The 25,264-nt window shown below is 35.9% G+C and overlaps 1 pseudogene; it reads left to right on the top strand.

Annotated features, from left to right (window-relative positions):
* The first annotated feature begins 9,077 nt into the window (after positions 1-9,077).
* LOC100925123 overlaps positions 9,078-25,264 on the top strand; it is a 34,377-nt pseudogene continuing 18,190 nt past the window's right edge.

Genomic DNA, 25,264 nt, shown 5'->3' with positions numbered 1-25,264 from the left:
GCTGGGCATACTAGGCTAAAAATCAAACAACTCTCACCCTTAAGAAGCCTATGGTCTGTTATAAGAAATAACTTATACATATACAAGCTTATGCAAAGTAATTTTAGAGGATTGTCACCAACATCCAGGGGTTCAAGAAAGACCAGCTGTTAGAGGTGGTGTTTGAGCTGTACTTTGAAGGAAATTAGGGATGCTTAGAGACACAGATAAGGAGAAATTTCATTTCAATCATGCAGGACAACCTTCGTGAAAGCATGGAGATAAAGATGGGAGATAAAAGAGTGTGTGTGTGTTTGTGTGTGTGTGTGTGTGTGTGTGTGTTTGTATGCATGCATGTGCACGTGTCTCTATGTATAAAGTGAAATGTATAAACTCCAAGATCTCCCTTTCACCTGCAAGATTATGTATAAAATCTTAATCTCTGCCTCCTATGATTTTTTTCACATCTCAGCTAAAAATCCAATTTTCTATGTGAAGCCATTAACAATCCTACTAATGGTCTTTGTGGCATTGATAATCTCCATTTTATTTTGTATATATCCTAGCATAAATAGGATATTTATACTAAGTTGTTTGCATTTTGTCCCTCACTAGGATATGTTTACTAAATTGTTTGGATTTTGTCCCTCACTATTAGACTGTAAACTCTTTGAAAAGAGGGACTGTAATTTGCCTTTTAAGGCCTAGAATATAATACATACTTTTCCACTCATTTTCCAATTGTGTCAAGCTCTGTTTCCCCATTTGGGGTTTTCTTTTTATTATTATTTTTATTAAAGCTTTTTATTTTTATTTATTTATTTGCTGAGGCAATTGGGGTTAAGTGACTTGCCTAGGGTCACTAGGGTCACAAGTGTTAAGTGTCTGAGACCAGATTTGAACTCAGATCCTCCTGAAGTCAGGGCTGATGCTCTATCCACTGCACCCCCTAGCTTCCCCAAAGCTTTTTATTTTAAAAATAAAAACATAAGTAATTTTTAACATTCACCCTTGCAAAACTTTGCGTTCCAATTTTTTCCATCCCTTCCTCCCACCCCCTCTCCCAGATGGCAAATAATCCAATGTTAAAATATATATAATTTTTCTATACATGTTTCCACAATTATCATGCTGCACAAGAAAAAATCAGATCAAAAAGAAAAAAAAAATGAGAAAGAAAACAAAATGCAAGTAAACAACAAAAAGAATGAAAACACTATATTGCTATCCACACTCAGTTCCCACAGTCCTCTCTCTAGGTACAAATAGCTCTCTTCATCACAAGACCATTGTAACTGGCTTTTGAGATTTTCTTAGCAAAGATACTGAAGTGTTTGCAATTTCCTTCTCCAATTAATTTTACAGATGAGAAACTGAAGTAAACAGGGTGAAGTGACTTGCCCAGGGTCACACAGTTAGTAAATATCTGAGACCAGATTTCAACTCAGGAAGAAGAGTCTTCCTGAGTCTAGACCTGGGCCTCTATCCACTCTGGCGCCTAACTACCTCAATATACACTTAAGGTTTATTGGCCAACTTCATTAGAAATAACATTTTGGCAGCTGTATAAAAGATGGATTAGATAAGGGAGAAACTCAAGATAGATCAATCAGGAGATTATTGAAATTATATAAATCAGGACTTCTTAAACTTTTTCCTCTTTTATGCAACCCCGGGTATATAGGTATGTCAAATAGTGTGACCACCACACTAGCACCCAGGATACCTTTGAATCAGCCGGAATCAGGATAAGCAAAAGTCCATAGTCTTTATTGTTGGTCTTTAGGAGTAGAAGTGAAGGGTATGGACGCAGAATCTCTGCAACCTCCTCCTTCCTAGTCCACCGCAAAAGTGACCCTGACTAGTCTTACTCCACCCCCTAGTCCCTCCTACAATTCTCTGTATACACCAATCATTGAGCCAGCACAGGATAGTGGAAAGGGCCATTTTCCTAGCATATGCCCATAGAGTATTGTCCAATCAGTAGTTAGCCTCAAGTGCTCCGCTATCCTGACCTCAGTGCATCGACTCAAGAGTTTCAGCCCTCTACAAAATAGGTACATAAATCAAACATCTACTGATAAATCATAATTTGACCCCTTATGGGGTTGCAACCCACAGTTTATTGAATGTAGTGGCTATGTGAATGCAGAGAAAGAGACAGATGTGAGGGATATTTGGAGGAAGAACTAGAAAACCTGGCAACTGATTGGCTACAGAAAAAAAGTGTGTTGAGAGACAGGAAGTATCTGAGGATGACACAGATTTTGAATCTCTGTAACTTGAAAGATGGTAGTACCCTTAATAGAAAGAGGAAAGTTTGGAAGAGGAATAGCTGCTCTTGGGGAAGGGGATTATAATGGGTTCTTTTTTGCTTAGGATACCTATGGAACATCCAAGAGATTCAAAATTAAACTTTGACAGAGGATAGGGATTGATATATAATTGAAAGTTTTCTATATAGAAGTGATAATGCAAGGATAGTGCCAAGATAGTGGAGAAAAGGCAGGGAGTGGCCTGCGTTCTCTTGAAGACCCTTCCAAACAACTTTAAATAATGCTTCAGGACAAATTCTGGAGCAGCAAAATACATAGAGTGATGAAGTGAGGCAATCTTTCAGCTCCAAACAGCTCAAGAGGGTCATCAGGAAAGGTGAGAGTGGAATGCAGGTTTTTCTAAGAAAACAGAAATGCAGACCAATGTAGATCATGCCAGTCCTAAAAAAACAAGGAGCAGGCCTTGAGAGCTAATGAGTCAGCATAACTCTCAGCCCATAAATGGTAAGGACGTTGAACAACAACCCTCTTTACTGGCACCGAGGCCAGGATTCTGTTGCTTTGCCCATACTCTGCTCAGAGTCACAGTCCTGGGTGGCAGTCTCAAGGTGAGGAGGAGCAGTAGCATACCAGGACTTTCAGCTAGAGTGAAACTAGGACTCTCAATACAGTTCTAGGGCAGAAAAGACTGCTTGTGATTGCTTACAGGACAGAAACCAGGCCAGAATAGTAAGCACACCTCTCCTTAAATCATACCACCTGGAAGAACTAAACACTTCTAGGTTTCTAGAAGTATCTTAGAAAACAGATGCGCAAAACGCCTCAGGCTTGGGACAGTGCATTCTCCATTCTGAAAGCAGAACTCCATTTTGGCAAGGAGTTAAAAGTCAAGAAATAGACTTTAGGCTCATTTTGAGTAAATAGAAAAAAAAAAATTCATCAAAATACATACTCAGAAGACAATAAATCAAAACTACTACATCCAAAGATGTAGAGAAAAATATGGATAGGTCTCAGGCCATGGAAGATTTCAAAAAAGATTTTAAAAATCAAGTAAGACAGGTAGAAGAAAAATTGGGGAAAGAAATGAGAGTGATTCAAAAAAAAAAAAATGAAAAAAAGAGCCAATATCTTGGTAAAGGAGGCACACACACACACACACACACACACACACACACACACACACACACAAAGAAATACTGAAGAAAATTACATCTTAAAAAAATAGAATAAACCAGATGATAAAAGATGTACTAAAAAAAAAAAATGAGGAAAACAATGCCTTGAAAAGTAGAATTGGCCAAATGGAAAAAGAAGAATAAAAGCTCCCTAAAGAAAATAATTTTTAAAAAATTTGAATTGAGCAAGTAGAAGCTAATGATTTTATGAGACATCAAAAAATAATAAGACAAAACCAAAAGAATAAGAAAATAGGAAACAATGTGAAATATTCTACTAGAAAAACAACTGACCTGGAAAATAGATAATTTAAGAATTATTGGAACTGCTATCCTGAGATTCTAGAATCAGAGAGTAAAATAGGAAATTGAATGTATCTACTAATCATCTTCACAAGATGAAAACTCACAAAAATATTATAACCAAATTTTGGAACTCCCAGTTTAAGAAAAAAATATTGCAAGCAGCCAGAAACAGTTTGAGTCAGGATAACATAAGATTTAGCAGCTTCTACATTAAAGGATTGGAGAACTTGGAATATGATACTCAATGAAATAAAAGACTTTCAAGCATTCTTGATGAAAAGGTACAGAATAGAAAATTTGACTTTCAAATACAGAACTCAAGAGAAGAATTAAAAGGTAAACAGGAAAGAGAAATCATAAGAAACTTACTAAGGTTAAACTGTTTACATTCCTCCATGGGAAGATGATACATATAATTCATAAGAAATTTCTCATTATTAGGAAAGTTAAAAGGAATATTTATAGACAGAGACACAAATGTGAGTTGAATGTGGTATCATGATATCTAAAAATAGAAAATTAAGGGATGAGAAAGAAAAATGCACAGGAAAAAGGTAAAGTTGTAAACATAAAGAGACAAGAAAGAACATTTATAGTGGAGGGGAAGATGAGGGAGGTTAAAAGGGAATGTATGAACCTAACTCTCATCGGAATTGGCTTAAAGAAGGAATAATACTCAAATGAGTATAGAAATCTATCTTGCTGTACTGGAAACTAGAAGGGTAAGGGAGTAAAAAAAGGAGGGGGTGATGATAGAAGAGAGGGAAGATTTGGGGAAGTGGTAGTCAAAAGCAAAACACTTTTAAGAAGCAACAGGGTAAAAGGAGAGAGAATAGAATATATGGGGGAAATAGAATGGAGGGATATACAGTTAGCAATCATACCTGTGAAAATAATTTTGAAGCAAGTTTCTCTCATAAAGGCCTCATTCCTCAAATATATAGAAAAATAAGTCAAATTTATAAAAATAAAAGTCATCCCCAATTGATAAATGATTAATAAATAATTAATGTGAAAACATGAAATCAAAGCTATCTATAGCTATATGAAAAAATGTTCTAGATCATTACTGATTGGACAAATACAGATTAAAACACTTGTGAAGTACTATCTCACACCTATTAGATTGTCTAATAGAACAGAAAAGAAAAATGGCAATTGTTGGAGGATAGGTGGAAAATAGACACTAATGTACTATTGGTGGATTTGTAAAGTGAGTTAACCTTTGGGTTGGCCAATTTGCAGCTTTGCCCCAAGGGCTATAAAATCATGCATACTCTTTGACTCAGAATACCATTACTGTGTTTGTATCCCAAAAAAGATAAAAAAGAAAAGGACCTATATATGCAGAAATATTTATATCCAGCTCTTATCTGGTGGCAAAGAATTGGAAATTAAGAGACATGCTGCATAACAAAAATCAGATCAAAAAGGGAAAAAAGTGAAAGAAAATAAAAAGCAAGCAAACAACAACAACAAAATGAAAATTCTATGTTGTGATCTACATGCAATCCCCATAGTCCTTTTTCTAGATGCAGATGGCTCTCTCCATCACAAGTCTAGTGAAATTGGCCTGAATCATATCATTGTTAAAAAGAACATATTTGTTTAGTAATAGAAGAAGAAGGGATATTCAACAAGGATAGGAATGGGGACACCTTAAAAGCTTCAGCTGTAAGAAGCTTATTTGCCTGAGTTATCTGTCGTCATCCAGCACCAAACATCAGGTATTCAAATGTCTTGGATGAATATTTCCCTTCCTATTCTCCCCCCATCTCTTAATTAGAATCTAAGAACTTCTTTTAAAGGTGATGATAGCTTTGGTAGTTCAGCTAACAGAATTCTCTCTTCCAAGAATATCTACTTGTATAGCAGTTCCCTAGGAAAATTTAAATTAAGTTTGTAATTTACTAATATTCCTTTGTTTCTATTTTCTCTAAACTTCTGGGTTTAGAGTGTAAGCCTGACTCCTCCAGACAATGGGAGAAAAGGTGGGGTGGGAGTTTTCTGGTCTATTTAATCTATTTAATTTCTGGTCTATTTAATGCTTTGCACTCCTCTACTAACACCTTGTCTGTTGGGAGTTGCCCTTTCTCAAGAGATCATCATAAATCCCTTTTTGCCTTTTTTTATCTCCACAGTCTCTGATTTTAATTTGGGTAGGGGTCACTGTCCCACACACCTAGTATATAGGAGAGTATGCTAGAGTGAAGAAGACCTCGAGATCAAGTCCTTCCTCAGATCCTGTGTGATCCTGTGAGATACTTGCCCTCTCTCAATCTCTGTTTCCTTTTCTGCAAAAGGGGTATAATATTCTCCATGTGTTATGTGAGAATCAAATGAAATATATTTTGGAGAATGTCACCTAGGCTGAAAGAGCTACAGCCACTTAAGGATCTTTCATCTGCTCTATTTCTGATCTGTGCCAGTTTTCTCTTCTTAGTCCACCTGATAAAAATGTCCAGGTAAGTGTCAAATAAGGACCTATAACAAGATGGTGGCAGAATGATGTGAGAAATGTTATAGGTATCAAGTGAACAGAAATTAGCAACAGCTGAAAGAAGAGGGAGATAGCACACAAAGTTTCAAACACAGAAGACCAAGTGAGTGGTGGCGACTCTTAGATCATTCATTACTAAAATCAGAAAGAGTGGGTTCAGGGAGAGAGAGAATAAGGTCTGAGAATTCTGTTCAAGATAAAGTCCTAGAACAGTCTCACAGAAAGTCGGATTCCAGGACTCAACCCCGACCGGATGGCTACTTAAATAGACAAAACAATGAAATGCTTTCAGATGACTATAGAGGTTCAAATCCAGGAAATAGAGTGAAAAGATCATCTAAATCCAAATGCTATATGTAAAGCATTTTTTTTCCAGTCTATTTTATTGACCTCAACTTTTACCCCTTATTTGATGGAGTTGGAGAGGCAGCATATCCTAGTAAATAGAGAGTTGGTCTCAGATCCATAAAATTCCAAGGTGGAAACAAGGCATACCTTGTTTTTATTGTCCTTCGTTTTATTGTGCTTCACTGATATTGATTTTTTTAGAAATTAAAAGTTTGTGGCAAGCCTTTATTGAATGCCATTTAAATTAATAAATTAATAATGCCTATTAACGCCATTTTCCCAACAGCATGTGTTCACATTTTATGTTTGTGTCACATTTGGTAATTCTCACAATATTTTAAACTTTTTCATGATTATTATATCTGTTATGTATGTATTGTATTGCAATTTTTTGAGGCACCCTAAATCATGTCCATGTAAGACAACAAAATGTGTGTTCTGGCTGCTTCATCCTCCAGTCACTCTGTCTTTAGATTTCCCTATTCCCTGAGAATACAACAGTATTGTGTTCAAAGGAAGAGTCAGTAGATGTGACAAATTTTATTGTTATTTTATTTTAAGCCAGAAGCATCTGAAATGACTGCTTCATTCAAAATTGAACAGAACTATAATGATACTAGGATATTTGAGAAACATTCTCACGTTTAAGGATGATTTTATTTTAGATAATAACATTTATATAGTATTTTAAGGTTTACAAAGTACATAAAGCACTTTACAACACCTTGTGGAAGAAGTTGCAATTATGATCTCTATTTTACAGATGAGGAAACCAAGGTAGAAAGAGGTTAAATGACTTGCTCAATCACATAGCTAATAAATGTCTATTTAAACTGGAATTAAGCTTGTCTTTCCAATTCTAGGTCTAGTATTTTGTGCACTGAGGTGCCACCTGGTTTTCTGAAAAAAAGGATTGTAGATTGAAGAGCACATGATCCCCTCTTGTCCTAGGCTCCACTAGAGAGTCATATAATAACTTCTATTCTTCTTTCTGGTAATTAAGATCCCCATACATTGGTTAAACTCTGGAAAATACGCTAGGACAGAACGTCCCATCCACCCTCACTCCACTGAGGTCAGTCCATTTGTCAACAACTCCACAACTCAGATTTCTAACTTTGCCTTCTGGCATTTCATCCATGGCACCCTTGAGCAAAGCTGTGTAAAGCAACAAATGCAGATGAGTTGTAGGAGGACACTGGCATGAATGTCACAGCATTTAGTGGTAGAGGTAATGCTGTTGACTGCACTAATGTTTCTAGGGCTAGGAACCAATGGGTATTTGCTAGTCTAAAGCTACAAGGTTTATTTTTATAACAATGAGGCAACTCTTGTTGGGGAGAGAAGGTAGAGTATTTTGCAATGTGTGCTGTTCCTTTGTCAACAATGCAACACACCTTTGCCCTCCATCATCTACAGGGCAAATTCTGTTGCAGCAAACTCCAAGAGATTCTGAAGATTATTTTATTGAACTAGGATTTGATTGTGCCAAATATTGCTCAAAATTTTGGAACCCCTATGAAATTAACTTATATAAAAACAAAAGAGGTGTATGAATTAAACATTTTTTTTTTGTTGTTGTTTTTTAAAGGTTTAATTCATAGAACTTTTGTTTTTACATAGCCCAAGTTTCTATCATCTCTCCTCTCACCCCAAGAGAACCTTCCCTTATAACAAATGATTTTAAAAGGAAGAAAAAAAATTCTTTCAGTTTTTTACTCAAATGTTCTTGCATGTAATAATTATAGTTTACATTTCCTGGATGTCTAGAAATAGTTTGTTTGTTTATTTGTTTGTTTTTCCATTTTCAGGGCTAATTTTTCTTGCCTTTTTAGTCCCGTACTCTTTTCTTTGAGAGGAGAATGCTGGAGTAACTACCCCATGAAACCACAGACTTGTTTTTTAGTGCTTTGGGACTTTCTTTTTTGCTACAAATTATAATCAAGTCAAGAAGAGGTGTACTCATAAAGAAAATGCTTTGACTGATCAGAATATCTTTCCCATCTGTTTCCAATTCTGTGTTCTACCCAATTTTTACCTCTGGTTCTCCCATGTCTTTGGCTGTTACCTTCTTCTTTTCTCATCTCAAATGGAAATCAAGTCAAGTAGACAAAATCAACAAAAATACAATATAATTTAATATAATTTTCTAATTTAATATGAAAATTGTCGGAATTCTTATCTAAGTGTTAGTATAATCTTCTCCCCCTAACCACATCCCCTGCCACACCATTTCTATTTTAGTTTGACAACATTGGACTAGATGAACTCTGAAGTCTCTCCCAGTTCTAGATCTAGGATTCTGAGACTCTTAAGATCCTAGGAGAAAGAATGTTTTTAACATAGTTTAACTAGCTACAGTGCTATGACTATTGGGCAGATTTATTTGTTAATTAGAAAGAGGATCTGATTTGGGTTTATATCGTGGGCTGGGCAAGAGTATAGCTTCTTTGTGTGCCCCCTCCCTTGGGGACTTGCTCTCAGTGAATGATGCCTGGGTGCTTCGGCTGTGGGCTGACTTGTGGAAGGTAAGGGTGGACAGTTATGGTTTAGTTGTGTCTTCTTTCATATGAATATCTTTAGTGTTATAGCTATGTGCATTGTTCTGTAATGCCGCAGAAACTGAGGCAAGATAGAGATTAAAGAATATTTAATAATTTATTTAAAAGGGAGAGCTTTACTGGAGCCAAATGGACCCATGGTGTGGTCCCAGAACTGAGTGAGATTATCATCTCTAAGAATCCAGCAAACAAACAAAAAAAAAAAAAAAAAAAAAAAGAATCCAGCAAACAATATGAGTTCTCAATGACATATATACATGTGACTCAGACTCCGGGGGTAGACTGAGGCAGGGGTGGAGTCAGGGTGCTGAGAGCAGGAACAGGACTCTGACAATCCGGTTCTGACAGGGCATGGGGGATGGGATGACCTAATGGGGGGAGGGGGATTAGATTGTCCCTTTCCACATGGTCACCCTTCCCTCATTCAACCATGCTTCCCAACCCCAACTTCTCACAGCTAACTTTTTTAGGGTGCCATTTCCCCCAAGATCCAATCTGCCAGCTAAAAATAAGCCCCAATCTCATGGGGTATCTCCTTTCCCACAGCAAATGGCAAATTCACTAGGGGCTTGTGCCTTTTTGTTCCCTATTTCTGGAAAGACATTTTCCTCTCTCTTTCTCCTTCTCTCACACCATCTCTTCCTGTCCCATCTCTGTCTCTCTCCTCCCAATGCCTAATTGTTCAAACCTTCTCGGACATACTTCAAACACTCCCAAACCAATAACCCTTCTCACTAAATGCTCCATTTAAACTATTAATTGCTTTTGCAAATCAATCTCTCTTGTCCCTTATCTTTAACTCACTTTTTAAAAAAACCTTAAACTTCAAGATTGGCAAATAATTTTGAACCAAATTTCATAAAACTTATAAATATACCCAATAAAGCATAGATTACAAATTATCCACCACTTCTAGAAAGCAACATACCATCTAAGTAGGGAGATACAAACATGACTTCCCAAGGTAAACTACTGGCATTTTGTTTTAATAACCTATATTTTAATTTAAAATCCAATCAAATACAGCTTTAAATTCCCAATAATATAAAACTGCTTTTCCTATCATATTTCAAATAATGAATTTCACTAAACATAATAGTTTTTTGTGTTTTGTTTTTTCTCTCTCTCTGGCCCCATGTGGCCATTATTCCCAATGGATTTTTCCTAAGCTCCAACTTTGGACAAAGTTGGAGACTTTAGAAAAGTCAGATCCTTCTTTACCTAATTAGAGGCACATGACTCCTTTCAGGCAAGTTAACAGAACTTCACTTCAGCAAGTTCTTAAGATCTTACACTCAAAGATAACTAAATCTAGCCTGCATAGGCAACAGTAAAATTATTTCCCACAATTTAAAAATTGCCCAAAAGAATACTCAGAACAAATCTGGCATGCAAAGGCAATAGTAAAATTATTTCCCATAATTTCAGAATCATCCTAAAATTCCTAATCAAATATTTTCTTTAAAGCAATTAGCATAAACTCCTTTGTTCTCCAGGGTCCTTTTCAGCCTAACCCAAGCCAAGCCAAGCCTGAATTTTAAACTACTTCAAGGAAAAACCTGATTGCCAGTTTTAAAATACAAATTATCACAAGCAAATTTTATACTAAGTACAGTTGCAACATTGAAGTAATCAATTCCCAAATTTCTTAATCATTGTTCTTAAACCTTTAGAAGAGCTCTTAACCAATAGAACAGACAGACAAGTCATACAGAATACACAGACATAGGCTGATCAGTTATAACATTCAATAAGACATTAACATCAAAACCAGAGCCAGATGGTGTCTTAAAAAGACACCTAGATTTATACTCTGGAATTCCCAGAGTTGTGCCAACTGGCACACAGAACCAGATGTGTCTTAGGAAACACCCAGTGGACACTACTCCCAGAATTTATGCCCATCAGCATTTCATTGTTCTGAGAATCCAGGTGCTAGCACAGACAGACAGAACAGAACAGGTCTTAGGACAGCCAGACTTACTCTCCCATGACCAAAATGGAGTGTCCACCATCAGGCTTCAGGCACGGTTGTGGCTGAAAACTTCTCTTTCCCAGAGGCTCTGGAAAAAATCCAGAGGGCCAGCCTCTTCAAGCAAAGAACCCAGATCCCCAGCTTCCCTCAGGCCCAAGGAAGAGACTTGAATGTTTTTATTCTCTAATCCTGCCCTCATATTCTAATATCTCACTGAGAAGCCTCCAAAATGTAATGCTGGATCAACTGAGGCAAGATAGAGCTTAGAGAGTATTTAATAATTTATTTAAAAGGGAGAGATTTACTGGGACCAAATGGATCCATGGTTTGGTCTCAGGCCTGAATGAGACTATCGTCGCCAAGAATCCAGCAAACAACATGAGTTCTCAATAACATATATACACGTGGCTCAGACTAAGGGAGTAGAGTGAGGCAGGGGTAGAGTCAGGGTGCTGAGAGCAGGAACAGGACTCTGATAAGGTGGGGCAAGCCACTGGAGATGGGGATGACATAATGGGGGGAGGCACCCTGGAGATGGGGAGAGGCATCTTAATAAGACAGTATATGATATTCTGACACTTGGGATAGGAAGAGGCATTCTTATATTCTAAAATATAAGATCTTTTATCCTTATCAAATATTCTGATTAAGAGGGAGGGGTAGTTTTACAGGATTGAGCAGAACAATTATAAACTGAGGAAGAACAATTAGGGAAATCAAGGCAGAACAATTAGGGAAACTGAGTCAGGACAATAAAAGAAAACTGTAGCATAACAGTTCTCCCAGCAATAAGCTATCATTTCCTAAAATAGAGATCCATTTTAAAAGGCTTTGAGAATAAAATAATTGTGATACAGCCTAAGTTGTGTACTTGACCCTGAGGAATTGTTATGGGACTTTGGGCTATAAAAGCTTTGGTTCAAGATAGGAGCCATGAAGATTTTATCAGAAGGAAAAAGAAAACAACAACAAAGTCAGTCTATAATCCAGTACAAGAATTTATGGAACCAGACAGATACATGTTTATAAGTAAGGGGCCAAAGGCAAATATAGGATTTTCTAAAATTACATAGAAATCTAATTTTATTTTTAATCTAGTTATATTAGAAATCTAACCTAATGGAAATTTTCCCTCCTTCTTACTCCTTACTTCACTGGTGAGGATGATGAATGAAAAGCAAATTACTTGTAACAAATATGTATAGTCAAGCTTAACATTTCCTTGTTGACTATGAAAAATATGTCTTATTCGGAATTATCACCTATAACATGCAGACAACATGCTTCAAATTTAGTATGGCCTAAATTCCATGGGAGGCACCATAGTATATAGTTCAGTGGTTCTCAGAATGTGGTCCAGAAACCCGTAAGAGTTTCTGTCATCCTTTTAGGGGATTCTTTAAGCTAATGCCATTTTTATAATAATATCAAGATATAAAATGTTTTAATATGTAAATATCGATAAAAATACATTATATAAATAAGTGTTCTTGGTGGGAAGGAGTGAGATATTCAATAATTTTTAAGAGTTCAAATTGATACTAAGAACCAAAAGTTTGAGAACTGTTTGGTATAGTGGATAAAGTGTTAGACTTAGAGGCAGGAAAATATAGGTTCAATCATTGCTTCTGACACTTATTAGCTGTGTAACCCTGGGTTAGTAGCTTAATCTTTTTGAACCTCTATTTTCTTTATTATAAAATGAGAGTATTAGATGGAATGTTCTCTTTTTTTTTCCATATATCATTGTTTTATTTTATTTAATAGCCTTTTATTTACAGGATATATGCATGGGTAACTTTACAGCATTAACAAGGAATGTTCTCTTAAGATCCCTTTTTTGCTTCTAAACCTATGATTATAGAGTTAGACAGAGGAATGTTTCCTTAAGTAAACAAACCAGAGTAAACAGCAGAGTTGTCAACTCCTAAAAAGCTTTAAGAATTCTCATCATTTTATAATTTTCTCATTTGGCTTGTTATATTTAATTTGTTAAGAATTTCATTATTTCATGTTAATATTACTTTCACTTTTATGGCTTCCCTTAAGACTCTGCTCAAATACTGCCTCTAGCAGGAGGGAGACCTTTCCCTATTTCCCCAACTGCTAGCACCTTTCTCTCCAACATTATTTCCATCTCCTCTGTATGTATCATGTATTTACATATTATTTTCAATGCTAGAATGTAAACTCTTTCAGGGCAGAGCCTATTTTTGCCTGACACATATAGTATTATTAATGATTATTCATTAATTGATCTCTTAATATATTCCTCTCATATCCCAACTCAAAGAGCCAATCTTTATAACAAAAAAAAAAAAAAAGAGAGAGAGAGAGAGAGAGAGAGAGAGAAGGGAAGCAGCTCTTCAAGACTAACCAACGGAGTAACAAAATCTAAGACTGTATATATTATATTCAGTTTGAAACCTATAACATTCCCATTTTTGCAAAGAAGGAAGGAAGGAGCCCTGAGCCACCTAACAGAGGTTAAGTGGTTAGCCTAGTCATACAATTGAATTTCAAATCAGGTCTTCCTGACTTCAGACCCAGTGTTCTATCCACTGAGCACTTTAGCTGTTTATTTCCTAAATTACTGAGAAGTAAAATGAGTTGTCCAGGATTATATAACCAGAGGAGAGACTTAAATCCAAGCCCTTCTGGCTCTATGGCTAACAGAACCATATTGCATTTTTTCACATAATTTATTTCAATAAATTGAAATTTCAAATAAATAAATTCAAAAAATTTCAATAAATTCAATAAATAGAAAGTCTAAAAATGAGGGGAGCGTTATAGTCTTATTCCAGGTAGAGGAAATTAAAAACTTGTATTCTGCTTTATAGGAAATCCAGAAAATAGAAATCTAGGATAGTACTAATTCATTAGCCTCTGGTGACAGAATATCTTATTTATCTTTGTATCTTCCCTAGCACCGAGCACAGAACTTTACATGCAGGTTCTTCATTAATACCGATTGATAAAAGAATGATGTAAGGGATGGCAGCAGTGCTATAAAAGTAGAGTAGGTAGATAGACCTGGATTCTGTGGTGGAAGAAAATAGATTAAGGAGAGCAGGTCCCAAATCAAAAAATGTTTCTAAGGATTTATCAGTGGAGAACATATGAACATCATTTCCATCTCCCTGTGATGTCACGTTGGATCTGCCAAGTGAATCTGATCTCATTTCAAGCGTCATTTATCAAACAAAATATAAAAGTTTCACCTGTTCTCACCTTGGGTGTCAATGCTTTTAGGATTTTGCAGGAGATAAGGCGAGTGCCCAGCCAACTGGACATAGTCAAATGTCCAAGGTTGCATGGAGATACAGCTGGATGCTTGCCAGAGGTAGGTTATATGTATGAGGGCATGAGGAACTAAAATCAAATAGAAAGAGAACTTGAGAACATGTGATGTCTTTTACCCCCAAGCAATCCTGGGGTGATAAACATACAGACACTACAGAACTGGACTCCTTTTATCATTTCAGATTTTACTTTTCTCTATGTATTCTGTAATTCTGGGACACTGGCCTCCATCTTCTGACTGTTCATTCTCATTGGATTTACCTTATTCCTGGAAGATTCTTCTTCCTCATATGTTCCTCCCAACTTCCTTGAAGATTCAGCTCAAATTCCACCTTATACAAGAATTCTTTCCTCATGTCCTTCCTCCCTGACATAATGTTTGTTCTTCATTCGCTTTAGTGTGTTCATCTCTTTGTGACCCCACCTAGGATTTTCTTAATAAAGACACTGGAATGATTTGCCATTTCCTTCTCTGATTCAATTATTATTATTATTTTTTAAACAGATGAGAAAACTAAGGCAAATAAGATAAAGTGAAAAAAATTCAAATCCATCCTCAGATACTTATTAGCTGTCATACATCTAATATGCAATGATGAATCTTCCTAACTCCAGGCTGGCACTCTATCCACTGTGCCACATTCTCCTTAATGTGAGTATCATTCCCTTTAAGGTTGCCATTCATTTACACTGCCTTTATCTTGTATGTATGCAACTGTCTGCTTGGTATCTTTCCTCCATTAGAATGTGAGCTCCAAGAGAGCAGAGATGGTGTTTTTGCCTTTCTTTATATCCTGGAATCTCAAATTAGTATTTGCCAAATAGAAGGTGCTTAAAATATGTTTATCAAGGACTCGGCACTTTTCAACAATGAGGTGATTCAAGGCAATTCCAAGATATGATAGAAAGAACCATCTGCATCCAGAGAGAAAACTATGAAGATTGAATGGATCATAGCATAATATTTTCATCTTTTAAAAAAACAAATGTTTATCAACTGAGAATGATAATTCAGTATTTCAAGTTCATCTTTTTTTCCACTGTATCCATAATGCCTCTCTAATGCCACCTCCTAAAGAAGGTGAACCAGACTATAGCTAGGAATTAATATTCTGTCATAAGAATCTGGCTAGAGACCTTGTAGTTGAGACAAAGCCTAAACAGGAACAAGAAGACAATCCCATTGTTGACAATGCAGGTCACTGGGATTAAATATTTACTGTCACAATCCAGTTCATATGAAGAATTTGGATGAGAAAGTCATACTTTCTTTCATTTGGATGAGAAAGTCATGCTAACTTGTGCTAAAGCTGGCTTAAACCTTCCAATGTCTGCAGCTATTCAATAGTGAAATAGTGAAAAAAGGCAGTGGAAAAGGGAAAAGTATTAAAGAGAGAGTAGAACAATCAATCAATGAATTAACAAATATTTATTAAGGACCTATTATGCCAAGCACTGTGCTAACCCTGGGAATTCAAACATGAAGAATGAGAATACATATGTACTCTCTTGCTAATAGTGACACTGAAGGACAGTTTTGCCTGTCTGAAAAACTGGACTTAAAGGATCTCTAAGACTTCTATTACTGTATTTTAGGGAGGAGTTTTCTAACTTTATCCTCTATATGTCTTATTGATTTTTCTGTGTTTCAAAATAAGAAAAGATCAGGAAAACTAAGAATGACACCGGGAATAATTAGGAAGTGAGCAAAAGTAGCTAGATGGTACAGTAATTAGAGTGCCAGACCAAGGGGCAGGAAGACTCATCTTCCTGAGGTCAAACCTGGCCTCATTTACTACCTGTGTGACTCTGAGCAAGTTATACAATCCTGTTTGCCTCAGTTTCCTCATATATTAAATGAGCTGGAAAAGGAAATAGCAAACCACTCCAGTATTTTTGCCAAGAAAACCCCAGATGAGGTCACAAAGAGTCAACATTACTGAAATAACTGAATAACAACAAAAGAAAGGAAACCACATTGGGGGTTTGTCCCTTATTTTGGGGTTCCCACATGGGTGAAGTTGGGAAAATGACTGATAATCCTAATCAAGCAAGCAATCAACTAAAGTTTAACTGACTATTGGGAAGATGAGTGATATTTTTAATTAACAAGCATGTGCTAGGTGCTGGAGCTGCAAAAAGACAGCATGTACAATAAGCGTAAGTTGGAAATAATAATAATATATACAAAATATTTTGTAAATATTAAGGCATATGATATAAATGGGGGGAATTTGATTTCTCTCCATTCCACTTGTCAAAAGATGACATAGTGAGCTATTAGCAAAGTGCTAATATAATCTTGGGTGAAAAGGTGAACTTCAAAGTTGGATACTCTAACATCTTTCCAAAATATGATTTCTTAAGCCATTCTCCAATTGATAAATGGTCAAAGAATATGAACAGACAATGTTCAGATGAAGAAATTGAAACTATTTCTAGTCATATGAAAAGGTGCTCTAAATCACTATTGATCAGAGAAATGCAAATTAAGACAATTCTGAGATACCGCTACACACCTCTCAGATTGGCTAGGATGACAGGAAATGATAATGATGAATATTGAAGGGGCTGTGGGAAAACTGGGACACTGATGCATTGTTGGTGGAGGTGTGAATGGATCCAACCATTCTGGAGAGCAATTTGGACCTATACTCAAAAAGTCATCAAACTGTGCATACCCTTTGATCCAGCAGTGTTACTACTGGGTTTATATCCCAAAGAGTTATTAAAGATGGGAAAGGGATCCGTATGTACAAGAATGTTTGTGGCAGCCCTTTTCATAGTGGCTAGAAACTGGAAACTGAGTGGATGCCCATTAATTGGAGAATAGCTGAATACATTGTGGCATATGAATGTTATGGAAAATTATTGTTCTGTAAGAAATGACCAACAGGATGATTTCAGAAAGGCTTGAAGAAACATATATAAATTGATGCTGAGTGAAGAGAGCAGGACCAGGAGATCATTATATACTTCAACAACAATACAATATGATGATCAATTCTGATGGACATGGCCATCTTCAACAATGAGATGAACCAAATCAGTTCCATTTGTTCAAATGAATAGCACCAGCTACACCCAGCAAAAGAATTTTGGGAAATAAGTGTGAACCACTACATAGCATTTCCAGTCCCTCTATTTTTGTCTGCTTGCATTTTTTATTTCCTTCACAGGTTAATGGTACATTATTTCAAAGTCTGATTTTTCTTGCACAATAAAATAACTGTATGGATATGTATACATATTGTATTTAATATATACTTTAAGATATTTAAAGGTCTACCTGCCATCTGGGGGAGAGGGAGAGGGGAAGGAGGGGAAAAATTGGGAAAAAAAGGTTTTGTGATTGTCAATGCCAAAAAATGCATTATCTTGTAAATAAAAAGCTATAATAAAGTCATAGTAACATGGTAACAGTAAAAGTAAATAAACAAATAAATAAAGTGTGATTTCTTTTTTTTTTATTATAACTTTTTATTGATAGTACATATGCATGGGTAAGTTTTTACATTATCCCTTGCACTCACTTCTATTCCCACTTTTCCCTTCCCTCCCTCCACCCCCTTCCCTAGATGGCAAGTGGTCTTATACATGTAAAATATGTTATAGTATATCCTAGATACAATATATGAGTGCAGAACCAAACAGTTCTGAATTGGATTCAGAAGGTAAAAATAACCTGAGAAGAAAAACAAAAATGTAAACCGTTCACACTCATTTCCCAGTGTTCCTTCTCTGGCTGTAGCTGATTCTGTCCATCATTAATCAATTAGAACTGAATTAGATCTTCTCTTTGTTGAAGATATCCATTTCCATCAGAATATATCCAATACAAAAAAGCATTGTTGTTGCCCTGTATAATAATCTCCTGGTTCTGCTCATTTTACTCAGCATCAGTTCATGTAAGTCTTTCCAAGCCTCTCTGTATTCATCCTGCTGGTCATTTCTTACAGAACAATAATATTCCATAACATTCATATACCACAATTTACCCAACCATTCTCCAATTGAAGGGCATCCATTCATTTTCCAGTTTCTAGCCACTACAAATAGGGCTGCCACAAACATTTTGGCACATACAGCTCCCTTTCCCTTCTTTAGTATCTCCTTGGGGCATAAGCCCAGTAGTAGCACTGCTGGATAAAAGGGAATGCATAGTTTAATAACTTTTTGGGGCATAATTCCAGATTGCTCTCCAGAATGGTTGTATTCATTCACAACTCCACCAACAATGCATCAGTGTCCCAGGTTTCCCCGTATTCCCTCTAACATTCATCATTATTTTTTTCCTGTCATTTTAGCCAATCTGACAGGTGTGTAATGGTATCTCAGAGTTGTCTTAATTTGCATTTCTCTGATCAATAGTGATTTGGAACACTTTCATATGAGTGGAAATAGTTTCAATTTCATCTGAAATTGTTCATATCCTTTGACCATTTATCAACTGGAGAACGGTAATGGGTAAATTTTTACATTATCCCTTGCACTCACTTCTGTTCCCACTTTTCTCTTCCCTTATAAAGTAGAGTGAATTCTCTATATATTTTGGAAATGAGTCCTTTATCAAAACCTTTAACTGTAAAATGTTTTCCAGTTTGTTGCTTCCCTTCTAATCTTGTTTGCATTAGTTTTGTTTGTACAAAGGCTTTTTAATTTGATATAATCAAAATTTCCTATTTTGTGATCAATAATGATCTCTAGTTCTTCTTTGGTCACAAATTCCTTCCTCTTTCACAAATCTGAGAGGTAAACTATCTTATGTTTCTCTAATTTGTTTATAATCTCATCCTTTATGCCTAAATCATGGACCCATTTTGATCTTATCTTGGTGTACAGTGTTAAGTGTGGGTCCATGCCTAATTAAGTATGATTTCTTGATGAGCAGAATGCTCTCAGAAAAACCTAGAAAGACTTCCATGAGCTCATGCAAAATGAAATATAATGTGTACAAAATAATAGCAACTATTAATGACTTTGCTATTCTCAGCAATACAATGATCCAATACTACTTTTAAGGACTTATGCTGGAAAATGCTATCCATACCCAAAAGAAGAACTGATTGTGTCTGAATACATATTGAAACAAGCTTTTTTTAAACTTAGTTTTTCTTGTTTTGTTTTGTTTTGTTTTTTTTTGAGGGGAAGGGAAGATCTAGATTTTCTTTTGCAACATTTCCATAAGAAAATGTTTTGCATAACTTCACATGTGCCTTCTTAATGGGGTGGGGGAGGGAGGGAGAAAGGAAGAGAATCTATAACTCAAAGTTTCAAAAATGTTAAAAGTTGTTTTACATGTAACTGAGGAAAAATCAAATATTAAACAAATAAACAAACAAAAGTAAGATTTCTCTAAACTGAAAGGGGCAATGCCATTGTCTTTATTGAAAATTGATCATATCCCTAGAGTCTTTAAGTAGTGAAGCCTGAAGGTCTTTGGCAATTGAGAAGTTTGAAAGATGGCCTTTTCTTAGCTATTTCATAGACTCCATCAGAAAGTTAAATCATTTCTAGTTTACATTTAACAAATCCAAAGGCATATATTTATTTCCAGCCTTTCCTATTTGGTAAAGTGATATCTGCTTATTTCAAAAATATTTCTGTAAGTTTTTAAACTATCCTCTTAAGGAAACATTAATCTTTCCATAACATAAAATTAGTGTTGAATACTATTTTGTTTCTATTGTACGAAGGTTTCATAGTTGGTTGGTTTTTTAGAATTCATTTCAAATCTGCCGTGGATCATTTTACCCAAAATGTTCCAAAGATGTATGTTAAGACTTATTCTCTTGACATTCACAATCAGTCATTGCTTTCCCCTAGATATATGCTTAATAGAGCTTGTCTAGAAAAGATCAAGGCTTCATCCTTTAGTTCAAATTGACCTCTGGATTCAAGCTAGATGCCTCTTCTCTCTTTCTTTCCACAGAATGCATTAAACATTTTAGAACTGTATAGTTATTGAGTCCAAATGACATTTTGTCACCCTTGGATAAAAATCCCCCAAAATGAAGCAGCTCAGTAGGGTTTTTAGTGAAGCATATAATCATACCATCTACTTGGTTCCCATTTTACCTTGGAAACCATACTAATTTCTATTTAGGAAAGATGAGAGTAAATTTAAGGTTGAGGAGAACTTTAAAGGCTTAAATTTTCTCTCTGAGAAATCTTGTGTTTTTACATCAGTTGTGCTTGATATAATTATTTTGATGGAATATTTAAAGTAGAAAACAAATTCTCAGGTGACCGTCAAATACTCTAGAATTCTTACTATACACACACATATGAAGGACATGAATAGTCCATGAGAATGGAAGGAGATTGTCTTATCCAACCATCTCATTTTCCCTATGGACTAGAAAGGGGAGGTAATTTACTTGAGATCACACAGAAAGTGATTAGCAACACAGGAATTTAGGCAAAAAAAAGAAGTGTTCTGGAGTTGTATGTTTGAATTGTGTGTGTTTGTATTGTGTGTGCATATACGTAATTATGGTCAGTTCTTTTTATCATATCTCAGACTCCTCCAAGAGGTTAATAGATAATATCGTCTGTTCTAATTCAGTTCATCTAAGGCAATTCAAGTCTTGCTAATATGAAAAGGAAACAGACCTTGCCACATTCCTTACTCTCTCTCCACTATATACCAAGTGTAATTAAAATTGCATCCATGTTAGATTTCAGATACTTCAGATTTTATTGTGATCATAGTCCTTCACAAGTTCCATTTTATAAGTATGTGTGTGCTTTAGTGACATTTGCTCATCAGTGTCCTGGAGGAACTGCTGGACATTGTACTGAGATTCTAGGCATTGTGCCAGGAGCTTAGCAAAATATAAAGTCATGAGATCATAGTTCTCACATAGGAAAGAACTTCAGAGGTCATTTAATTCAAAGCTATCAAATATATTGCCCAAGCAATTCACAACATTGTCAACTGTGCAGCTGAACCCGATTAAAATGAATTGGGAAATATTTAACAAAATAATAATGTGTAATATTGTGTAACATAATAGTAATAATATCACAGAATATAATAAGAAATAGATAGCATTATATTTTTTAAACTAAGCCAGTTTAGGTCTCACAGGGATCCTTATGCATGAATTAATGGTCCCCATTTCTATTTAAATTTGATGTCATTGATTTAATCCAACTCCCTCAATTTGTCTTTTGGGAAACAGAGGTCCAAGAACATTCAAATAACTTGCTCAAATTCATCCAGGTAGTTCTTATGAAAGTTGAGATTTGAATTCACATTCTCTTAATTCAAGGCCTGTACTATTTCCGTTGGATTATATAATCTTCAAGGGTAGCTAGGAAACATAGAGAATAAAGTGTTGGGCCTGGAATAAGGAAGATTTATCTTCCTAAATTCAAATCTGGTTTCATCTTTTAACAGCACTACATAGGAAGGGGAAAATTTTATTAAGCACTTTCTATATGTCAGGCACAGTTCAAAATGCTTTACAAATATCTCATTTTATCCCCACAATGAAGCTTTTGAACATTTCCACATAAAGGATAGGTATCAGGGACTAGACCTGTGATTTCACTGGCATGTGAAACTCCTGGATAGAAATCTCCATTTACCCAAGCAAGTTGGCACATTTTCTGAAATTTATAATCTTAGAAAAGGTGTCAAACAGCTTTCAGGCTCAAAGAGCTACTCCAACCAATAAAAATGTAACTGAGAAATGTTTAACAAAGTAAATAAAAGTACAGTACAATATAGGTAACCTTAATTTGTAGTTGTCTAAGTTAATGGAATCATTTCCTGTTTGAGTGTGACATCACTATTCTAAGGTCACACATAAAACTTGTGATTATCAAGAAATGGGACTTGAATTGACTTCAAGGTCTTGGGTTGGCTCAGCTGCCCTAGGAGAATGGAGTCAGTGTCTCTTGTTAGTGGAGAAATAGGAGTGTTTCTTCAGCTATTCTGAGAATGTGGATATATGGAAGAACACCTCTTAGATGCTAAAGAAGGGAAGAGTGATAAGCAATTTTGCAGAGGGAAAAAAGAGGCCCAATCAGCAAGCCACAAGAGAAGCCTTTCTATAGCCACTTACTATAGAGGCGGAAGACATAGAAAACAGCCTTGAAGTGTTTTGGCACCCTGAGGAGCCATGAAAGGCTCTATCCATGAAGTCTAACATCACCATCCACTAGAATTCCAGTTGTAATTTCTTTATAGCTCAGGTATTTTTAAACTGTCACCATTTTTAGTGAAGAAAAGCCTAATACTGAGGTTCAGCAAAAAGCAAGTATGGTTCCTACCAGAATGTGACGGTGACAGACTGATAATAGATCTCTAGAAGGAGGAGGGGGGCTAGAAAGAAGCAATGAGGAAAAGAGCTGTCAGTAGCTGCACAGAACTTCCATCTTCCATCATTAGGGTCCCTCCCAGTCTAGTATTTTAAGTCTCTAAGGAAGAGTTGATAGAAAGAATTCTGTTGAGTTTCTCTATAGATGGTAAAGTCCTCTAGATGCTCATATTTACGGATAATGTACAAATTACATCAAACCTCTGAATACTGCAAGACTTCCCCAAGGTTCTCTGATCTTTGATTCTCATATACTAAGAGAAGTGAAATAGCTGAGCATACATAGAGACAAGTGCTGAAAAAAGAGGCCTCGAGAAGGGAGAACTTGCTTATCTATGTTCTTGCTTCTGGTTTTTGTCCATGCTCATCTCTCTTTATTCTCTCAATTCTTCTACAGGAAACTTCTTCAGTCCTTCTTAATTCTAGTTCCTTCCCTCCATTCTTTACTTCCTATTTATCCTGTCCATAATTTGTACAGATTTGTTTTCTTGTAATCTTTTTTAGGATAAAAAAATGTTGCGTTAAGGTTACGATCCATAATCCACACTCCATAAACATAATAATTCTAGCTGCTAGGTGGCATAAACTAAGAGAAGAGAGAAAAGGGAAAAAGAAGAGATAAAGAGGAAGAGTTAAAAAGGGAAGGGAGAGGTGTAAAGACAGAGAAATACATGGAGAGAGAGAGATGGAAACAAAGAAGGAGAGAGAAATAGGCAGAGACAGAGAGAATGAATGAAGTGAAGAGGCTAGGAGGAGAATGGAAAAAAAGGAAGACATGAATGAAGGTATAGAGAAATTTGAAGTGTGCTAGAAGGAAATTGAAAAATCACATTAAAGGACTGGAAAAGATAAATAAAAATATTTTTACTGTGACATTTCCTAACTTTGATGCTGTAACAGAATTTCACAAGATAAAATATCTTTTTCTTTTGCCTAAGGTTTCTCTTGCCTAAAGTTATTCAATTTTCTTTTATAGTGAGGGGGAATAAAACAACACACACACACATTCAAATACATAAAGTAAAGCACTTAAACATTACCTATCCCTTTGGAGGGGGCAGCTAGATTGTACAGTAGATAAGAGTTCAAGGGCTGAAGTGAGGAAGACTCATCTTTGGAACTTCAAATCAGGCTTGCTTACTTATATCACTTACTAAATGTGTGACTGTGGACAGATTACTTAACCTTGCTAACCTTGGATGAAGTCATGTGAGTTCAAGTCTGTTAAGGACCATGCCTAGGTGAAGGGGCAGTTCAATTCACTGAGAGCCTCCGCAGCTGTGAATCATAAACTTGAAGGCGTTGCAAAGCAGCCTTCACAAATGTTGCTTGTGGATTGGGAATGAAATAAATTGGAGGCAGAAGGAAAAGGAAAGAAGTCAGAGAACAGCAACTGCCTCTCCTCCTCCTCCTCCTCCTCCTCCTCCTCCTCCTCCTCCTCCTCCTCCTCCTCCTCCTCCTCCTCCTCCTCCTCCTCCTCCTCCTTCTTTTCGTCCTTCTCCTCCTCCTCACATATTTGTATTTCACTCCAAACTTTCTAAGACCAATTCTCCTATGCTTTTTTTTTTTTTTTAAATGTGAGGTAGTAATACTACTTATAATCTCTCATTATCTTCTCTTTGGGATCATTTCTTCTGGAACTGTATCAATTCATAAGGCATTTGTTGTTGTCCAGTCATTTCAATCATCTCTGATTTTTCATGATTCTATTTGTTGTTTTCTTGGCAAAGATAATGTAATGGTTTTCTATTTCCTTCTCCAGCTCATTTTACAGATGAGGAAACTGAGGCAAATAGGGTTTGTCTAGGAAATGTCTGAAGCTAAATGTGAACACAGGAAAATGAGTCTTCCTGATTCCAGGTTCAACATTATATTCACTGTGCCTATTAGCTTTAGACATTACATAAAGTCAATTTAATTATTATAGAAGGTCTAACTGGTTTGATCTTTGTATTGCCTGCCCCATTTTCCACCATTCTGACTCTATCATGGTAGAAGCAGAAGGATACTATAGAGGACAAAGATTCATTTTGCATTTTTTCCCTCTTTTGTGAATTGTCATAGTCAAAGAATTCATTAGCTAATAGTCAATCTGCTGGTAATGGGTTTTTTTCTTGTCTGGATTAAATATACCTCATTCCTTCAGCTATCATAGGGCATGATTTTGAGATCTTTAATATTTCAGGTTAGTTTCTTTGAAAAATTTTCAGCTTATTAATATCCTTTATAAAATGGTGTGCCTAGAATTGAGCATAATATTTCATATGTAGTATAGCAACTTCATAGGAAAGAGAACTTTGATCCTGGCCGAGACAACTAAGTGATAAAATGTTGACTCACAAAAACTAAAACCCAGATTCAACATCAAATACTAGCTATATGATCCTAGGCAAATCTGTCTGCCTCTGTTTCCTCATCTGTAAAATGGAGTTGTTGTGAGGATGGAATGAGATAATATTTTAAAGCACTTTTGCAAAACTTAAAGTACTATATACATGCTAGCTA

Source organism: Sarcophilus harrisii, chromosome 6, assembly GCF_902635505.1.
Source record: "Sarcophilus harrisii chromosome 6, mSarHar1.11, whole genome shotgun sequence".
Classification (NCBI taxonomy): Eukaryota; Metazoa; Chordata; class Mammalia; order Dasyuromorphia; family Dasyuridae; genus Sarcophilus; species Sarcophilus harrisii.
Note: the sequence above shows the minus strand (reverse complement) of the source record. Positions and strands in the feature narration are given on the sequence as shown.